The sequence below is a fragment of the Gopherus evgoodei genome, chromosome 5 (assembly GCF_007399415.2).
Source record: "Gopherus evgoodei ecotype Sinaloan lineage chromosome 5, rGopEvg1_v1.p, whole genome shotgun sequence".
NCBI classification, from domain to species: Eukaryota; Metazoa; Chordata; order Testudines; family Testudinidae; genus Gopherus; species Gopherus evgoodei.
In genome coordinates, this window is record NC_044326.1 from 64,655,707 (window position 1) to 64,675,110 (window position 19,404).

General features: G+C 39.7%; 1 protein-coding gene across 13 annotated transcripts in view; it reads right to left on the reverse strand.

The window, feature by feature from the left end:
* The window catches only part of TENM3 (teneurin transmembrane protein 3), a 2,266,571-nt gene that overhangs the window by 623,836 nt on the left and 1,623,331 nt on the right, over nt 1-19,404 (reverse strand). The window contains exon 1 of one of the 13 annotated variants that reach the window (XM_030563277.1): nt 2,672-2,741. The exons of the other annotated variants lie outside the window; for them this stretch is intronic. The gene's annotated coding sequence lies outside the window, so the exon portion shown is untranslated. Of the gene's footprint in view, nt 1-2,671; nt 2,742-19,404 lie in introns of those variants that run through there. 13 annotated transcript variants of the gene reach the window in all.

Consider the following 19,404-nt stretch of genomic DNA (forward strand, 5'->3'; position numbering starts at 1 on the left):
AAAGTGCACATTTCTACTTTAAAGCCTTTGTAACATCCAAAACTTTAAAGATTTATTTTTCAAAAAGTGTGTAACTGACAATGTAGAACCCATCTTAACTATGGGCTTTTAAATAAAAGGTTACTGAAAACCTTTATACTTTAACACTACATTTTAATATGACAATTCAGTGATCCTATATTTGTGTTACTTTCAGTATGAGTGACAAATTAAGACAAGTGCCATAAAAGAACTCCCTTAGTTCAATGAGTTATTTGGGAAAGGGAGAAATTTCTTGCACCCAACCAAAGCCTTCATGCTAATATAGTAGAATTCTATTTTATAAACAGGGTTCAATTGAATAAACTAGCAGAAAGACTCATTGCAGTGGGCTACAATGGCACATCTGCATTCTCCTATCTTTTAAAATAGCAAACCGGTTAGAAGAGTTCACATGTAAGAAAACAGGTAATAAAGTAAAATAAGCTTCTAAAATACAGTTAGGAATACCATATATTTTCTATGCTCAGATTTAACATGTCTCTATTTCATCCATACAATAGTTCAAACATTGGTCTTTGTCAAACTGATCAAGCAAAATACAATATATTTGTGCATAACAAGATACCTCAAGTGAAAAGTACTTGGAAGATATTTTTCTTTAGTTTTTTTTCATTCCTACAGTATTTTTAAACAGGGATATGTATTTTCTACAAGTTAGAATCTTATATGTCAGCGTTAACTACAGTCAATTCAGTATCACTTTAGAATACAAGATACTTCTGTCTCAAAGTTTTACCACAAGTTATTTGCATTTTCTTTCAGGTCTATATAGCACTATGCAGTTTTGTATACATAACCCTACTGGACCTAATCCAAAGCCCATGGAAGTCAATGGGAGTTTTTTCCTTCACCTTCATGGGTTTTGGATAAGGCTCATTGATTTCAGTGCAGTTGACAGCGCTTAGCGCCTTACAGAACTGGAACTATAGTTTGTTAATTGTTGTATTTCTAGGAGATGAAGATGACAATGCAATTAACTTCAACCTTTGACAAAAATTCCATTTTCTAGTATTTGTATGGTTTATCTCCAATAAAAATTTTCATCTTTAAATCCATTTTCTTTTGTTATATCTAACCGGCTTGTCCGTTTGCGTATAGGATAATTATTCCTGGATCAAAAGGGGCTTAACTGAAGTACCAGTTTTAACTTGCTAACTGGATTATGAATGTTGCTCTGGAGTTTTCCCCTCCCCACTAAATTTTAAACAAAATACTTTATTTTTGATGGAAAAACTATTTGACCATCCTATCACATCTTTCAGTTTTTACACATGTAAAACTAGTTCACTTCTACTTATTAGTCATATACACACACACACACACACACAGAGTACTCTGTCTTCTAGTTTATGAGACTAAGTAATGTAACAAGTCCATAGTGACAATAAAACAATAAACAAACACCACACACACACACCAATGTAATATAACAAGTACATTTATTTGTAATCCTGAATGTCAGTTTTTTGTTCAGTTCTGTTTTTAGGGGGAATGATGGTTGTGTTTATTGTATTTTTCTTCAAGGAACATGCACATAATATAATTTGCAATTTTAAATTCTTAGTTATCTTATAGAGATATGTTTAAATTTAAATTTGTGCTTTATGGAGACTCAGTATTGGAATTTACCTATGCATAGAAACTATATTTAACAGTTTTTTAAAAATAAAGCAAAATATCTGCATCTAGAAGCATAAGCAATAAACTGGATAGCATATAAAGAAGGATAATATGTAAAGTTAAAGAATTTCTAATATCAAACAGGTTTATCACATTTAGTGAGTATAAATGCAGGCTGTTTAACTAATCTCACATTAAAAACTGTTTTGAATCTAAATATAAACAAATTTGAAAGAGCTTTGAACTGCAGAAGACCACAGAATAATGACTGATATTAGAAATTAAGATTGTAGGTCCATATACAGGCTATTTTTCATGTATTTTAATAAGGTAAATTACTTGGTTGTAAAGTGAAGTTTACAATATAAAACTTTTTAGCACATAAACCACAGGCCCTGACACTATAGACCATATAAAGCACAGTATTCTTCTAAGAAAGATAACAGAAATACAGGAAGTTTAAATAATATCATTAGATAAAAACAATCAAAACACCAACAACTTGGAATCTGTTTCAGTCACTTTTTACTAACTCTACTTATTTTACATTTTCTTTGCAATTTATTGGACAAAAGAAAAAAAAAAGGAGGTAAAACCTGAACATATTTCTATTTCCAGAGTATACAGACCACCCAATGGAGTCTGTCACTGGCTGCAAACGTTTGACAAAATACATTGTCAGAAGATAGGAAATATAGTGCTACGAATAAAGACAATCTTAAGTATACAGATCACAGATGATATGAACCATGTTAAAATCTACCACAAGTCAAACCAGGGCAACCTTTTACCCTTCTTCAACTTCCATTACTCTTACAAAATAAAAGTCTGGACACTTTCATTTATCTTCCAAGTGGAATGAACTGACTTGAGAAAATAAATGAAGCTGCTGTGGTAGCAGCTCTCTCTGCACTAGATCTACACTAGACTGCAATAGCGTGCAAGCCCGCACCTTTGCTACCTTACAAAGTGTATGTTTGGGATAAGTAGCGTGTGTACGCGTACTCACTGCATCGTTTCAGCAAGAACTGCGAGACCCACGTTTGGGCACAGCAGCACCACGCAAGCGGAGAGCATCGCCAGCAGGGAGAAGCACAGAACTCTGAGGAGCTCGCTCTATAAAAACTCCGCTCATTTGCTAGGCGGCTTTTCCTCCTCTCGTGGACCCCGTGTCCATCCCCTCCTCACAGCGGGGTATTTAGCAGGGCTGCCAGCAGCCAAAGTTCCCCTCAGAGGAGGAGATGCTGGAGACGGGGGCAGAAGAGAGGAAATAGGGGTGTGGGGGGAGCCTGCCACACACTCCAACAGACCGGCCCACTCCACTTGCCGCCTCCGGGAGGGGAAGGACACAGTCCCGATTTAAACAAATCTTTCAGACTCCAAGGGCTCCCGGCACCCTCCGGCGCTCGCAGCTGCAGCGCCACCCCGCTAGCTCCCCATAGCCACACGCCAGCCCGGCCACTAGGACCAGCCCAGAGAGCAGCGCTCCACTTACCCAGGGCTGCCAAGCTCGCTCGCTCGCTCTCTTCTCCGCCTGCTCTCAGTATCCCAGCAGCGGCGCCAGGAAACGCACCGCGCACCCAGCACTTGGCCAAAAACGGGGGGGAGAGGAGAGAAGGGGGAGGGGAAAGCAGAAAAGAAAGGAAAAGTGTTACAAGTTCCTTCCCGTGCCCGCTGCTGCACCCTGCCAGGGGCTGGGGAGCCGGGGGGAGGGGGGCTGAGACGAGGGGGAATACCCAGCGCCCTGGAGTTCACTTTCTCCCTCTCCCCTGGCTAACAGGGCGCGCGGGGACGAGTTGCTTTCCGCTCTCGGGAGCAGCTCGGGAGAAGGGGGTGGGGGGACGCTCTAATAACGTGCCCGGGACCAGCAGCCAGCGCCGCCGGCAGGACCTAACTCTGCACCAACACGGGGAACCCAGAAGGGAGACTGGGCTCAGCGGCAGCTCCAGCTCCTGCCAGTCAGCCACACACGCGAGAAGAGCCTACCGTGCGCCGCCCCAGCGCGGAGCAGGGGGAGGGGACGAAAGCCGCTCCCCAGCACAGGGCGACGGGGACCCGCCTGAGCATTTATAATCCCCAGCGCCTCCGCTCCAGCGCCCGCCGCGTGGACAGTGGCTTCCCTCTGCTGCCCTTTCCGCAGAGATGTCCCCTTGGCTGCGTTTTCCTGCCAGCTGGGATTTGCTGGACTGAACCACCTTTGCCTTCTTCCCGCTTGTCCCCGCTGCCGCCGCCTGCCTTGGTTAATGTAAAATATCGAGGCTCCCATGCTGTGACCAATCAGTACATCTACTACTAGTGCAATGGTTTAGGGGTCATCCATGAATAACACTTCACGCTGATGAATGGCTCTTTGCAGCTTTCTGCCCTGATGAGGGTGTCTGCACGCTACTGATTGCAAACACTAATGAACTTACAGCCTCACTATATATTCTCTCAGACCAGTATCAGGAGAGGGGGGTTTTACCGGGGGGAAGGGGCCTGGTTGATTGACTGATTTTTCCATGGGGACGGGAATAATTGTGATAAATAACTGCATTTTTACCCCAGTGCATGCACCTCATCAATGTAATCAAAACCTCTGATAGTCTTAGAAAATATTTTTCTTGCTGTTTCAGAGGTTGGGCATATTAGGTCAGCTGAGTCACTAGATAAGGTGGGAGCGAGCAAGAAACTGCCTAGGAAGATTGATGCGGAAGCAGAGGGATATAATTAACGCTTCACAAACCCAGCAGCCGGACCCCATTTAAAGTAGCTCATGAGAGTGACTTGCGATGTTTATGAACAACCTGCTGTCTGAAGCGAACACCTTGTGATAAGCCTGAAATCTTGTATCCATAAGTAAAACCCTCTCCTACATATTTTATCTGTGCGATAGTACAACTTGAAGTATTTGCTCTGTAGCCTTGATGATGTTTCGAAAGTAGGCTAAACTTGGAACAATACCAACGAAGGCCAACACTGAGAGTGAGCTGATTGTAATTTATGAGGTTACCTTCTAAAATAAATTCCCCCCCCCCAGCCACACACGTAGGTACACATACACAGGCATATAGAGACGCTTCTGTTTATTTTTCTTCCTGCTTCTCTCACTGTCCTTTTCATAAGAATGGCCATACGGGGTCAGACCAAAGGTCCTTCCAGCCTAGTATCCTGCCTACAGACAGTGATCAATGCCAGATGTCCCAGAGGGAGTGAACCTAACAGGTACTGATCAAGTGATCTCTCTCCTGTCATCCATCTCCACCCTCTGACAAACAGAGGCTAGGGACATCATTCCTTACCTATCCTGGCTAATAGCCATTAATAGACTTAACTTCCATGAATGTATCCAGTTCTCTTTTAAACCCTATTTAAACCTAGCTAGCTATTTAAACCTAGCTTTCACAACCTCCTCAGGCAAGGAGTTCCACAGGTTGACTGTGTGATGTGTTAAGGAGAACTTCATTTTATGTATTTTCCTGCAATCTCCCCCTATCCACCTACCATAAAAAGTAAATAACAGTCAGTGACAGTAGTGGACTGTATACAAAGTATCCACCTGTAACACAGTCATTAATGCTTTTTAACATTAATTTTCATATTAATATTCCTGAATATCCTGGCCCTATCCTTCCTCTAAAACAGAGAAATAACTATCATTCCTCTTTTTACATCTTTCATTTTAGGCTTAAAGAAGTTTTACACACCAGCTATGAATGTTCACTAATGCTTATGAAATTAGAAGTTTTTTAAACATTTAGCTGCCAGAGCTATCTGCCACGTATGCTGATTTTCCAATCTCAGATATATTTATCACCTTTCCGAATCAATAATGGAAACACCACTATGTTATCCAAAAAGTTTCTTAGTAAATTCCCAAGATATGCAATTACAGATGTTATTAACAAGCATGGTTAGTGTTACCTATGATCCACTCAACAATTTCTTTTCTATGGTATTTTACCCATTTGTTTCCTATTGCTTTTAACAAGCAGTTGTACTGTGGTGGGTTCAATCTGGGAAACAACGCATCTGGACATCTAAACTGATTCTTGAGTGATGTACGAGCAATGAGAGACACATCTGTAAATTCCAGTGTGTATGGTATAAAAGAATAAGCATTCTGCATTATCAAACATTTTTACAGCATGTATAATAGAAAAGAACAAATATTTTCGTGGGCAACCACCAAGTGTAATTATAATATTTAATCTATGGAAAATATTGTAGCTATTTTATAATATAAATAACTTATTTTCGCTACAATTAAGTTGAAATATTACTAGCTAATTGTTTCTAAATCCTTACACATAGTTTAGATTATGTTTCTGAAGACACTAAAAATAAACCAGTGGGGCAGAAATGCATACTTAAATGATGGGGATTTCGGTTCAAAAAGCAGGAAGCATAAACAGTTTGAAATTTTTCTTTACAGCACACTTAGATTTGCTCATTTTAACACTTATAATAAAATGAAGTATACAGACAGTAAAGATAGATTTGTATACAGTATTTACTTGCTTTGCGATTAAAATCTGCTACACACATTCTGAGCTCCTATTAGAAAAGCAATCAAAATGTGAAAATGTTAATGATATCACATTAATTTTATATCAAAATATATTTAGCTATATAAACGTGAATATTCTTGAATGGATACAAGAATTTGTTACATTTATGTAGTATAAATAACCATTACTGTTAAATTTAAAAACAACTTTTACAGGAGGGCTTTGGTATAATTTTTCTTTTTGACTTTTTTTGTTCTAATGTAAAATGAAAAATGTGATGTTATAAAGCTGTCAATATTCAAAATGCTTTCTTAAGGGTGAAAAGGCATTTGCTCTAATTTAACCAACTCTCATGATATACTCCATGTCTGTCACCTCCAAACACAGTGAATTAAGATTCTCCTGCGTTATATGCAGATATTATAAACCTTTTTCATTCAAAGCTCAAAGAATGAACTACTGTCAAATGCTTGTCTGCATGTCTGACAAGTATTTTTAGTACTCCAACTTCACCGAAGTAGTATTATTAGGCTTACCAAGGTTTAACTACATTTCAGCCTTCAGAGTTTAAACTAATTTAAAAGTGTAAAGTCACATTTGCTTTAAATCTCTATAGGCTAGTATCTTTCTAAAGGCTGTCATTAAATGTGGCTAAACTTGCTAAAAATCACCGTCTAGACTTTTAAAAAACAAATGTAATAGAAACAGCAGCTTCACGGTTTTAGGATGCTAATAAGCTTGTATTTTGTAGCGCCAGAACAAAGGAATATGCATTCCTTATATGAATTAAACAGAGAGACTTTTTTATGTGACTATCAGTAAATCTTGCTTCTCCTCTGAGTCTAGGTGTTACTGAAGGAAGAGAGCAGAATGTACTCTGACTCAAGACACACTGGCTCCTGCACTAATTATCAATAAAACGAGAAGATGAGGTAAATTCAAGACGTCGTTATGTACTTCCCAAACTTGTTAAGTTCCTCTAATGTGTCCTTTTGAAGGTGTAAGTTATCACAGTCTTTATGTACTGGGTAATGGCACAATACTTGGAAAAGCTTGCTGTCTCTAAGACTCTACCCTTTTCAGGGTATGCAAGTGTCTGAACAGAAAATATTGCAAAACCCCTTCGCTGTCAAATACCACCGAAATGCAGCGTATACCGGAGGAAATTGTTTCCAACTATCAATTTTGCTTTTGGGGTAAGCATCAAAATGTGGGTTAGCACAGTTAGATAAGAGATTGCCTATATGGAATCTCAATAGCTAACGTTGTGCATTACTGTGGATAAGTATAAAGCATTTAAAAAAATGCTTGTTTCGGCTGCTCAATCTTGTTGGCTTACCATAATGTGACAGTTACTATTCCCATTTGCTCTTTCGTTCAATTAGCTTCATGGTTTTCATCCCTGTACAGGATCAGACAGCGACTGACTTAACAGCTACTTAGTATTTCCTTTCGAAAATACAGCAGAGTTGTCTCATTTCTGTTGCTTCCTCAACTGTCTGCCTATCTACTGTGCATGTTTTACACGCAAGTCAAAGCATTCCTGTAAGTCACCAGGGTGTCAGATTTCACAAAGGCTCTAAGAAGATAACCTCTGGACTTCATAATTGTACTTTACTGTTATTACATTTGTCTGCGCAAATTGTAGAAAGGAGTATTTGTCGCTCTGCCCGATTTAATTGGGTATAGGTGTACACTGTGACTAACCCCAGCGAGCCCTGCAGCTGGAAAGCTCTCAGTGTTTGAAGGTGTTGAAACAAAGTGTCTTGGATGATGCACGCATCAATCTGGACAAAAAACATGTTTGGACTAAATCTAAGACTCAAAACCAAACCATGATAAATTGATAACTCTTATAACTAAATTAGTAAACATCACATACCTCCTCCTTTGTGTAGAAGAAAACTTCCTGAGAATCATATGGACTGGACAGCTAACAGTTCCCGAGGGAGTCCAAATTTTAGTAATTTGTCAATATTAAACTAAAAGCACTGTGCAAGTATTAGTTAGTATGAAGATAGGAGGCAGGGGTGGAGGGGAAATAAGCTAGAAGTTTTAACACCCACAGGAACATCTCAGATATTTCTATTAGCATGTTTTACTGCCAGAAATAAGTCATGACATTTATTTTCCTCTGCCGTTAAATTGTGGTAAAATTGTAAAACAAATATTCTAATCTGATCACTGACAAAGCCATAAAATTAAAGGGTTGTCTGCAGAGAGAAATATGACTTAATTACCTTAATTAAGGCAAGATAGGATTCTACATATATTCATTTTGGAGCCACCTAATGCACTGATTATCATACAAATCAATCTTTAAATGTGGATCATGCTTTTCTATTACATTAGTTCGTGGATAAACCACTGCTCTAGTGAGGCTGAGCTCTAGTGAAAATGATATATTTTCACTGAATACTATTGCTGACCCTCTTTACTGTATTCTCAAAGAAGAACCCAAAAGAGTTTGTATACAATTTGGAATACAAAAAATGACTTTCACATATTGTTACTACTTCACTTCCAGATATTGATTGAGGTAATTTTATGGCTTTATAAACAACCACATAATCATTTCCTAATGGTAATTAGTAGCCATCACAAAGAACCTTTAATGCACAAGGAAGACTATAGTTACACAATTCTGTGAGAAGTTTAAGGGGCATTCTGACTAATACAGCAGCCTTGCAGCACATGAGGTAGTATCAGATAACTACTCTCAATCCCTATTGACAAGAATGTATATAGTTATTAGGGTCAGTCAGAAGTCAATATACAGATCTCTCATAGAATTAGTCACTTTCCCATAGCATATATCAAATTTATGCAGATTATCTATTGTTTTTCCCTGCAGAAAGATGAACTTCTGTTATAAATAAGGTGCATACCCATGAAGTTTTTTAAATTTCTTGATGATGCTTCTTTGATTGAACATGTTTGAAAAAAAATCTAATGATCATTACAACAATCCCACTAATAACTGTCCAAACCCAGCTTAATTTCACAGGAAAATATATTTTTAAAATATTTAAGGTAACGGAGAAAAGCAATAAGGAAACTAAAGTTTTCTCAATAAAACATATCACTAATAAACTAAGTCTGAAAAATAGACCACTTTAACTAAAAGCTCTGAAGGGACATGATGAGCTGCTATTAAATGTTGATACACTGGATGTTAATTGCTTTTTATCTGTTGTGTCTAACCTGAAATTTTAATAAAATATTATTGTTTTCTAACTTTCTTTGAACTGTAGTAAAGTACATAGTACTCAACATGACTTTTCATTTCTAGAAGACAAGAGTTAAACCAGAATAGTGGCAACAATCTGTTTGTTCCTGTCTGCTCAGGGGAACTGTTTCTAATTGATCTGGCATGGAATTTAGTTGGAGATGTGTATGCTGCAACCTAAGCACAGTCCCTGTATGCTTTGTAAAGTGATCAACATATGGGCCTTATTTGAAACATTTGAGGTTTCCAACCATTAACCTCAGCTAAACTGCACTGTAAATTCAGCTCAAATGTAAATAGCCCAATGACTGCATAGTCATTTTTATTTAGAGAGTATGTGCCTATTCCTAATCAATAAAGCTAGTGGCCAATTACATTTTGAAGCTTGATATAAAGTTAAAATGATCTAGGAAAGTACATTGTAAAAATAACCAGTTCAATACACTCTACAGATATTTTCAACTGATGACTTTTTTTATTTTTGTAAAACAATGGGGAGGAAATATGCTCATAACTATTTCTAAATAGAACTATATTTTTAAAAGCACTCTACTGTCTTAATAGATATTTAATTAAGGAAGCTCAGCTAAACTAAAAGCAATGTTGTTTGAAGTTCCTACTTATAGAAAAGTTATAGAAAATAATTCATTTACTACCATTCGTTTAGTGAAAGGATCAATTATCCATTTTAACCTCAAAATTGTAAAGATTGATGCCTATTTCTAAATATTAAATGTATAGCTATTCTCTGTTATAGTTAATAGCACTAAGTTATGAATGCTGATGGCCATCTAGTGCAGCATTAAATTGCCTTGAAAAAGATACAGTTTCTTTAATTAAAAATCTGCACTGAACTAATCCCTATAGCTGCAAAAAGAAAAGTTTTAGCAATCTCTTTCTGCTCTGGGAGAGAAAAGCAGACAATACCATAACAGATCAGAAACATAAGCTATAGTGTGCAGCCAGGAGCACAGCAGGGAACTGAATACTGCTCCGACTGTGTCATTTTTTAATCCCCCATCCCAGTTTTCCCCGTCTGACCTCATGCTGAGATGAAGTTATCACAGAAGACAGCTTTACTCTCACCAATGAATCCAACCCTGGATCTGTATTATCCTCAGCAGATCAAAACACCGCTTTCATCAAATAGCATTATCTGCATAAAAGGCATGCAATTGCCTGATAATTTCACCCAAACTATGCTATTCATTTAAAGGACAAGGAGAGAAATGTAATTCAATCCTCCCCCACATCCATGGAAAAGCTAACTTATACTTCACTCATGGGAACTTTTCTTCTTTTAACACAAGATCCCAAGAAGAGTGCCATTAAAAGTCCTCCTAGTTTGTGATTAATTGTTGAAGCACCTCTGTGCAGCTTGAGTGACAAAAGTATAAACTATGCAGAAAACTGGCAATGAAAATTCACAATGCTTGCTATAGACATGATACTGATTCCATTAGCCACGCTTCCACTAAACCTAATAATCAAATCACATATGGCATAATTTTAGAAGCCTAAAAATAAGCACCAGCTAAAGATATTTGCAGGAGAAAGTGAATGGTATGGCCTTCCAAATAAGTAGAAATTTTAGTTCTTATCACTTTTATTTATCTTGGAAATGAGTCACCATAAGATCCAGAAATGTAATTTTATATATATATATATAAAACTTATATGCATGAATATTAAGAACATGATAGTTTTTTGTCTTTTAGAAATGGAAGCACACGATGGTGTGATGCAAAGATTTTACTGGCATGCATTACAAGTGGAATGAGTTAGATAGGTTATTCCAAAAGAATGGCAATACAACTGCTATGTATTCTTACACATATTCTACAGAAAAATGAAAGATTTTTTTGAAGTATTATTTTTCATATCCCTCTGGCTCTGAGGCATGGCTGGCTTAGTAGTACGTTTCTCCCACTTCAGGCCTCTAAGGCAAAGAAAAATGATAACTAATGCATTTTAGAAACTTCTAAAAAAATCCTAAATCGTTTTTCCATACATATTTGTGTCACAGTATAAATGTCCACTTTGCTGTGACGTACCAAGGCTAGAAATATGTTTCTTACTTTATTGGCAATGAGGTCCCTGTTTTACAAATGGTATTAATCTCAGAAATGTCCACAGCTAGAAGCAAATGCTTTGTTGTGTGGGCGGGATAGGAATCTCCAATCCCTCTGCAATGGTATAACACTCTTCTTATGTCATGAGGCTCGGAACATTAAAACAGTCACTCATTCTGGATTGAATATTTCCTATCCTATGACCTCAAATCAATTAATTGTTTAAATGATGTTTGAGGTGAATAAGAAAACTTTTTTTCTGGCTGGGCTTTGATTTTTTTTAACTGGCAGTTCTTTGAAGTTGCTCAGAGGAGTGGAATGCTAGAAGTAGTCTCAGAGGAGGTAGATTAGTGGGCATAGTGCAGGTGAGGCACTCAAAGATGCATGATAAATTTATCACATGGATACAAACATTACATAGTTGTGTGTGTGTTATACACTTGGTAATACATAAAATCAGATTTTACAAAATTCCAATTGATCCCAAATGCATTTGTGTTTTCTCAGCCTGAGAGTAGACTGTATTACTTGCACCTATTTTATAAAAGGTTTGGATGTTCCCCATAATCTTTGCACAATTAAAGTACACACACAAACACAATTAAACACCCCCTTGTCCCCTAAGACATTTCTTACTTTCTAAGGGAAAATTTCTTTACCCTATCTTAAACTGTGGGACAATTCAAGTAAGCTCAATAGGAGCTGGAACTCTGTTTCTAAACAGTATTTCACTGTAGATTGCGAGATTATAATGGGTTTTTATTATAATGGAAGATAGCTCCTTACTGAATGACATCATTTGTTTTTACAAGATCTACTGATAGGCTAGGGCAATCAGACCAAGTTGTGTGTGTCAAGGAAATAGCATTACTAAGAGTTATTAAAATTCCCATGTGAGTGACCTATTATGTTCATGTTAATATCCTAATGTGTGGTACTCAACATATTGTTAATGATTTAGGACCCCATGCTTCCCTTCCATTTATGAAGTGGAGGGTAGCAGACCCATCTGGGGATGGGGGAGGATATAGAAGGAGACTGCCAGTTCAGCAATATGCTCCCCCTTCTCCCAGAGTTCAAAGAGGCTCCCCCACTAATACTTTGTGGGGCTGGAGATCTGTGCAGTATTTGGAGCAGAGCTCGACACGGGCAGAGGAGGAACCAATATCTAAGTCATTCTGCCCTTCTTTGACTAGGAATAAGAGTGTATATTGGTACCTGTGTTACTGCTATATGAAACAGTAGTAACTGGGACTTTATATCTGCACTCTTCACTTTGAGGAGAGCTGGTTCATGGCTCTTGCCAATGGCAGGGAAAGAAGGGTGGGTTAGAGCAGGGGTTCTCAACCCTTTTTCTTTCTGAGGCCCTCCCAACATGCTATAAAAATTCTGCAGCTCAGCTGTGCCACAACAACCGTTTTTCTGCACATGGGCAGTGGGTATCATAGGCAGGGGGAGGTTGAGCCTCCTCAAACAGCCTCATGTGGCCCTCCCCATGCTCCGCCCCCAGGAGTACCTGTGAGGTCCTGCTCTTTTGTGGCCCAGGCTGAGGCTAGGTTGGGGCCGGATTGCCTGCTGCCAGAGCTTGGGGTGGTTAGGCCTGGTGCCTGCCTGGCACTCCAGTTGCGGGCACTACGGTGGGACCACCTGCCCAATGCTCTGGGGTTGGAGTTGGGGTCACTGTGGCGGCACCACTTACCCCACACTCTGGGGCTGGGGTTAGGGGTGCTGCGGCCGTGCCGCCCATCCTGTGCTTCGGGGGCTAGGGACAGGGGCACTGGCCTGGGGCAGGGGGCAGAAGAGCAGGGGGTAGGGGAGGGACTTGGGGGGGGAGGGGGAAGGGATTAGTTTCCTCCAACTGCCAGTTCACCCACTGCCCATGTTTCTGCATATAAAACCCAGGGCCAGTGAAAGGGGGTAGCAAGGAGGGCAGTTGCCTGGGGCCCCACACCATCGGGGGCACTGTGAAGCTAAGTTGCTCAGGCTTGGGTGTTGGGGCTCAGGGCCACAGGCTGCAGTCTCGTGTGGCGAGACTTTGGCTTTCAGCCCCAGGCCCTAGCAAGTCTAATGCCAGACATGCTTGGTGGACCCCCCTGAAACCTGCTCCTGGTCCCCAGGGGCCCCCAGGCCCCTGGTTAGAAGATCGGGGGGAGGTTCAGTTCCTCTGTGGAAATGGATTTTTCCTGCAAAAGCCATTGATTCCAATGGCCCAACTTGTATAGAGATATTTCTGCAGAATTTGAGGAAGGAGGGAATGATGAAGCAAAGTAGGCACTCTCTCTTGTTTTCTTCATTTCTACCACAGAGGTGAGAGGAAATTATATGTAATCTTCCACTCCACCATCACCACTATGCTCCCTCCATTCCCAGCTCCATGTATGAATAACCCTTCCACAACCTGTTCACCAACTCACCATTCTTTCTTCATTCAAGTAATTTATTAAAATCAGCTTCTGTTACAAGTAGAAAGTTTGTAACTTTACTTATATACACTTGAATAAATACACTTGTATAAATTATCCAGGATTTTCCAGTCTGTCCTTTATGGTGTGTGTTTACCTTCTAGCCTTTACATTCTTTGGGGGCAGGAGCAGTCTTTGTTTTTCTGTATTGTGTACAATACCCTGCACATTGTCACTTTGAAATAACCCATCCACATTATTTAAATGAAATTTAAATATTACATTTCAGTAGCATATTTCATTTAGTAAGAGACCTATTTAAATAAATATCAAGCTGAGTTACAAGACTGAATTTTAGATGTGAACTGCACTGAACTTGAAGATTTAAAATCATTAAGGGCCACATACTGGTCAAATTTTTTAATGCAAAACTTCAACTGACATCAGTGGGAATTACATACATGGAAAAATGTGTAGCCTAACTGACAAGTTCTGCATTCAAATAAAAGTTTTAAACAAAGTTATTTCAATTACTTGCAGTGACCTGAGTTCAGGAGTCTATGGCTTTTGCCCTGCATTCAAATCCATGCAGATGTATGTGGTGCCTATAGGGAGGAGCTCCCAATGGCTTTAAAGGAACTTTGTGCAAATGTAGGAACATGCCCATGTGAATCAAGCTGTAGAATAAGAGCTTATGTTTCTGTACTCACAGTAGATAATACCATATACACATGAAAGCAAAAGAAGTGAAGCTCCTGAGATGAGTTAAAGGAGATGATGTCCAGTTACAATTATATTTTTAAAGAAATTTGCTCATTATCCATACTAACAGCTTAGAATAAAACTGACAGAATTTTAAAAAAATCCAATTTACTTTTCATCATATATTCATTTTACCTACTTTTTGCATTTTCATTGAGCATTTTACTCTTCTATATTCAGTAACGTGTATATTATTTCAAGTGATGTCAGATGACTCAAAGCTTTTGGAAGGCATCTTTTTGTATTTTAAGGAATCTAAATACATAAAAATGAAACAACATGAAATGGACAATGAAAACAAAAAACATCAGTTTCACTTTTGGTTTTAATCAGTTCCAATTGCCAATTCTCAAGCCCCTGCATAATATTACAACTTTTATGTTCCCAGCCCTCAAAGGCAATGTTTAAACCTGAGCCTCTGATTTTGCAGAACTCGCACTGACTTCAGTGGGATCACGGAACATTGCACTGACTAAAAATGTTTTTAAAAAGAAGAAAATATTGATATCAGGAGTTTAAAATCTAAGTTTGCAGACTAACCAACCAAATACTTCTGCTGTGTTTGTGATATCATAAAATTGTGGATTCAGGGCTGAGGATGAAATCCTAAATCTTGTCTACACTACAAATGCGTTGCCACTACACCGGCAGAGCCCCCAACTCTAGACACTGGGACCAGGTCTATAATATAAATTTACATAGGTGTAACTACACCACTCAGAGGTGTGAATAATCCACTCCAGAATGATGAAGTTATACCAACCTAACCCCTGATGTAGCCAGCATTATGTGAATGGGAGATCGTCTCCCATCGACACAGCTACTGGCTCTGGTGGAGGTGGATTAACCACACTGATAGGAGAAGCGCTCAAGTTGGCATAGTACCATCTTCACTGAAGTGCAACAGTGGTGCAGTCAGCTGTGCCACTGCAATATTGTAAGCGTAGAACTACCTTGGGTATACTGACAGAGTTTTTCTGTTGGCATAGTAACAGCACCTCTCCAATGACATTAGCTATGGCAGAGACAAGGTAGGTTTTATTGGACCAACTTCTGTAGATGAAAGTACAAGCTCTCAAGCTGCACAGAGCGTTTCCTCAGGTCTGGGGAAGGAAATCAGTGTCCCTGAGCTAAACGCAAATTGGGATAGGTTGTTAAACATAAGTCACCTAAGTTGAAGTAGGCAATTGAGGGTTTGGAGTGTAAAGAGTTTACGCATACTGTAGTAGACTATTTAAAATGAAGTAGGCGACTAAGGGTTAGAAGACAGTGGGATGAGTTACAAACTGCAAACAAATCAGCTATGTTGACAGAAGCGTAGCTGCATCTACACTGGGTTTTTTTTGCAGGCATAGCCATGTCATCAATGGGGTATGAGTTTTTTCACATCCCTGATCCACATAGCTAGGCTGACAAAACATTCTAGGGTAGACCTGGCCCTAGAAAACCATTAGGCCTCAATTCAGCAAAGCACTAAAGGCTGTGAGTAAGTGCTTTATTGAATCAGGGTCTAACCCTCTGGCATCTGGTTCTAGGACCATCAATTTTACCATTCCCCCTCCATGAAATAATGAAAACTTTTATGGGAGCCTCGAGATAGAATTTCAAGAGGATTTCCATCCTTCTACCTTACATTCACAATCTCCCATGCAGATTACTCATCAGAATAATGTGGTATTTGGAGATGAATCAAATACTTACAGTCAGGCTGCTCTGTCCATTTCTTATATTTGACTAGATTGCTCAATGTCTATCTCTACACCCAGGGAGTTTTCTGGCAGGACAATTTATTTATTTTATATCCTAGAATTTATCTGAGTATAAAAATAAGATGAATGATATGGATTTTGTTAAAGTTCTGGAAACTTTTTGATTTTTTTTTTAAATAAGAAACAGGATTAGCTGAGTCTATCATAGGTTTTCCCAGTATTGAATACTTCCTCCAAGGAAGAAGTTGATTGTCAAACAGGGATCATATTAGGGAGACTTGCCACCTTGGTTTCCTTACTCCTGAAAGCTCACATTTGGATATTCAGGCTATATTTAATTTTTTTTCCTGATCTCCAAATTTTAGTATTAAATGTTTATCCCTCCCTCCTCCCCCACAATATCCTCCCTATATTACTGAGTCATGGTGGGAGAAACTGGTTGAGAAAATTGATATGGTAGGTCTTCAATTCTCAATTGCTCATCTAATTATCTTGGGGGATTTTAATGCTCACATAGGTCCTCCAATGAACTCAATATCAGGGGAAGAAAACATTGAGGAGATTTTTGAACCGCCTCCTTGAAACTCTAGAACTCAGGTGGTTAACATCTCTGGACAAAAATAAAGGCTTTATTAGATACATTTAATTAGAAACCTGTAAATAGAAGTAGCGTGGGAGACAGAGCAGGATGTTTTACTTCTAATTCATCAACTGGTGGTAGTATTATTGATTATTATTCATATAATTAATTAGTCCTTTTATAGGAATTTCTCTATACTTTCTCGCCTGGATAGTGACCATCATGCTGTCTCTATAATTATAATTTTAGAGAGAGTTTTATTTCTGATGGCTTAATTACCCGCCTGGAACAACATTGTTGCAAAAGACTAAAATGGACCCCAGCCAGTCATGACAAATTATCTAGGAGATTGGAGCACATTGATATTAGATTTCTTAGAGATGTAAGTCCAAGAATTCCTCTGAATTTTGTGAATCACATGAGTTGTTGCTGAAGTCCTTACAACCACTTGTCTCTAAAGAAACAGATTTTGGTTTTAATTATTCCAGACATACTTTCAAAGATAAAGTACTTGGTTTGATGTGGACTGCGTGAAGGAAAAGTCTGCTCTAGTGCTTATAGCTAACATGGTACGCAATCTCTCTCCTAATTTACTTCAGTAGCTGCCAGAAGCAGTATCATAAAACTAAGAATATCTTAGATCCTATGGAAGAATTTTGAAGCAGCAGCTAAAGCTAAAACTTCTTTCTTGTTTTAGAAGATGGTGGCCTTAGGCTTTGGTAAATATATTCCAGTTTAGGAACCCCATATTAATGATGAAGCCTGTGTCATGCTGTGTGTGACGTTGCACCCCATAAGGCTTCAGGGAAATATGCTTATGAATGTATATATGATATAACTGGAATATGTTTTATGCTACATATGCCATGCAACATACTATGTAAAGGTTATGATCTACTGCAGGGGTAGGCAACCTATGGCATGGGTGCCGAAGGCAGCACACAAGCTGATTTTCAGTGGCACTCACACTGCCCAGGTCTTGGCCACCAGTCCACGAGGCTCTGCATTTTAAGTTAATTTTAAATGAAGCTTCTTAAACATTTTAAAAACTTATTTACTTTACATACAACAATAGTTTAGTTATATATTATAGACATAGAAAGAGGTCTTCTAAAAATGTTAAAATGTATTACTGGCACGCAAAACCTTAAATTAGAGTGAATAAATGAAGACTCAGCACACCACTTCTGTAAGGTTGCAAACCCCTGATCTACTGAATATATTCATCCTATTTGTATGCATGTGTTATTGTTGTATTCAAAGTTATGAATATTGGCTGTGTACTTGTTTGATTTCTAAGGCCATGGCTACACTTACAGTTCTGCAGCGCTGGTAATTACAGCTGTGTTCGTACAGCTGTGTAGGGCCAGTGCTGCAGTGTGGCCACACTGACAGCTACCAGTGCTGCAGTGTGGCCACATTTGCAGCACTTGCAGCGCTGTTGGGAGTGGTGCATTGTGGGCAGCTATCCCACAGAGCACCTCGTCCCATTTTGGTGCTGTGGCTTGTGGGAAGGGGACGGAAGGGTGCGGGTCTTTCCGCTTCCTGTTCCGACGCCCTGTGGTGCTTTGCTACACATTCCGAGCAGTTTGGTGGCATTGTGAGTCTGCAGCGCGATTTCTGTTACAAATGGAGCCCGAGCTGCTGAGGACCTTGCTGATGAATGTTGCCAGCACATCACGCATGGCAGTGGAGCTATTCCTTCAGCTGCAAAGTGACAGTGAGCAGTCAGACGATGATATTGATTCGCATGATGCTGAAGACAGTAAATTGCTTGTGGCAGTAACAGAGTGCTCAGCACCATGGAATGGTGCCTTTGGGCTCGGGAAACGAGCACTGAGTGGTGGGATCACATCGTCCTGCAAGCCTGGGATGACGAGCAGTGGCTGCAGAACTTTCGGATGAGAAAAGCCACTTTCATGGGACTGTGTGCTAAGCTCGCCCCTAGCCTGCAGCGCAGGGACACGAGATTGAGAGCTGCCCTGCAAGTGGAGAAGCGGGTGGCTATTGCAATCTGGAAGCTGGCAACTCCAGACAGCTACCGATCGGTGGCGAACCGGTTTGGAGTGGGAAAGTCCACCATTGGAATAGTGCTGATGCAAGTTTGCACAGCCATTAATCGCACCCTGCTAAGAAGAACTGTGACTCTGGGGAACATGCAGGACATTGTAGATGGCTTTGCACAAATGGGTTTCCCTAACTGTGGAGGGGCAATAGATGGGACACATATTCCTATTCTGGCACCACCTCACCTGGCATCAGAGTACATTAATCGCATGGGGTATTTCTCTGTGGTTCTCCAAGCGCTTGTGGATCACCGTGGGCGTTTCACTGACATTTACTCAGGATGGCCTGGAAAGGTGCATGATGCACGCATCTTTCGGAACAGTGCCCTGTTCAGGAAGCTGATGGCCGGGACTTTTTTCCCAGACCGCAAGATCACAGTAGGGGACATCGAAATGCCCACTGTGATCCTTGGAGACCCCGCTTACCCATTA